This window comes from Durio zibethinus, chromosome 15 (assembly GCF_047325235.1).
Source record: "Durio zibethinus cultivar Kanyao isolate XHJ-2024 chromosome 15, ASM4732523v1, whole genome shotgun sequence".
NCBI lineage: Eukaryota > Viridiplantae > Streptophyta > Magnoliopsida > Malvales > Malvaceae > Durio > Durio zibethinus.
The window spans coordinates 10,020,001-10,021,956 of record NC_143176.1 but is presented as its reverse complement, the minus strand read 5'-3'; the positions used below and the strand labels follow the sequence as shown (position 1 = coordinate 10,021,956).

At 20.1% G+C, this 1,956-nt stretch overlaps 1 pseudogene; it reads right to left on the bottom strand.

Annotated features, from left to right (window-relative positions):
* Positions 1-1,579: 1,579 nt before the first annotated feature.
* LOC111301975 (protein APEM9-like) overlaps positions 1,580-1,956 on the bottom strand; it is a 2,406-nt pseudogene continuing 2,029 nt past the window's right edge.

The following is a 1,956-nucleotide window of genomic DNA, read 5'->3' as shown; positions in this document are numbered from 1 at the left end:
ATAAAAAAAGGTTAATATCATGAATGACTATTGAATTATAGTGAAATATTCAATGTAAGACTTAAATTTTAAAAATTTTTAATTTGGTATTTAACTATAATATGTTAACTAATCATATATATTATTATATTATAACATACATAAATATCTTATAAAATTTGGCACATGGAATGTAAATAACTTCTTTAATTGACATGTAGGATAATTTTTTAAAGAGTATAGCTTTTTTTAATTTCAAATTGAATAATCTTGAATTTATTCAAACTATTCAAATTATAATTACAAATCAAATTAATCTAAAGAGCTGTTTTTTTAATTAAAATTTTGAAATATAAATTTTATCCAAATAATTTTGATTTTTACTAGATAACCTTACTTTATAAAGTATTTAATTATGAAAATCTTTCAACATTTTTTAAAACTATAAAAATTAAATTTATCTAAATATTTCAAAAACTCACTATATTTTTTTATCTTAATTTGCATAAAAAAATTATCTTTTCAAAATTTATGTAAAATATTAAAAATTCAAATAGTTTTACATATTAAATTTCTAAATAATAGGACATATATTTATCTAAACTCTAACTATTAATCTTATAATTGAAAAATAGGTAAGAAATTTTATTTAATTTTTATCAATTATTATATCCTTTTAATTTTTTAAATAATTTAAAAACCATTTATTCAATCTTAAATATCATCCAAGAGTTATTCTACAAATTCAAGAATATAAATGTAATATGTTATATCATTTTTTATTTTTTATTTGCAACTTTTTGGAATTCTATTACTATTGTAATTTTTTTTATTTGTATCTTTCTCTTTTTTAGATATATTCTATTACTATTACAAATTTGTTCTTATGAAAATTAATATTTTTTTCAATTTATTTTTCTTTTTTCACACATCTCTAACATCTTTTCATATTTCGTATAGCAATTTGAATAAAATTACAAATGTAAAAGTATGTCAATACTTTTTTATTATTTAATTCATCATCCGATAGTATATATTTTTTATTCATTTAAAAAAGACATGTAATTTATTTTTATTTGATATAAATTTTAAATGTATAAATATTATTGCAAATAAAGATAGTGCAAAGTAAAGACATCATTTTTTTCTTGCTTTTTTTAAATATATATATATATATATTTTATGACAAGTTAGTTAAATATAAAATTAGTTATATGTTATAAATTTTGAAATTTTGAATATAATTTTAAAAAGAATACTAGTTTATATTTATATACACATGAAATAAATAAAATTATTCCATACATTATATAGGTCACAATCTAGTGTAATATGAATCTATAAAATTGTTAGCTTCCAATGATGACATGTAATTAACAAACAACCCTTTAAATATTATATTAATTAACAAATTTACAATTGATGTATTATATTAAAAATTTTTAAAATTTAAATACTATATTAAACATTTCATTATAATTCAAAAATTATTCATTATATTATCTCTAATAAAAATAATAGCATAGCATTAGGGGGTGAGAGGTATCAGCAAAAGATAGCTGTAATAGCTACTTTTGCGGAGCAGTGATTAAAAGCTTCGTCATGTAGCAGCAGGCAAGGATTGAATAGCAGCAAGCGGATTTACTTGGTATGAAAATGCAAGTTGCCACACGTCTAACAAACACTTCTTCACAAACAAAGCTTGTTTCCTAACAATCCTAAAAAAAAATGTGCAGCTCAAAAGAAAAATAGATTTTTTCTTTCTCAAGACAAGACATTCATTATTTTCTAATTTTGTCAGAAATTATTGCTCCCCATGATGCCACTAGCACAAGGTGGTACTTGTAGTTTCTATTAAAGCTCTAGTACTAGAAATTTGCTGCGGCACATATACTATTTCCTGTCTGTTTTTCCTAATTAAATTTAGTTAAACCGAAGATATTCATGTGAAGAATGAAGATACATACAGTATTAGTT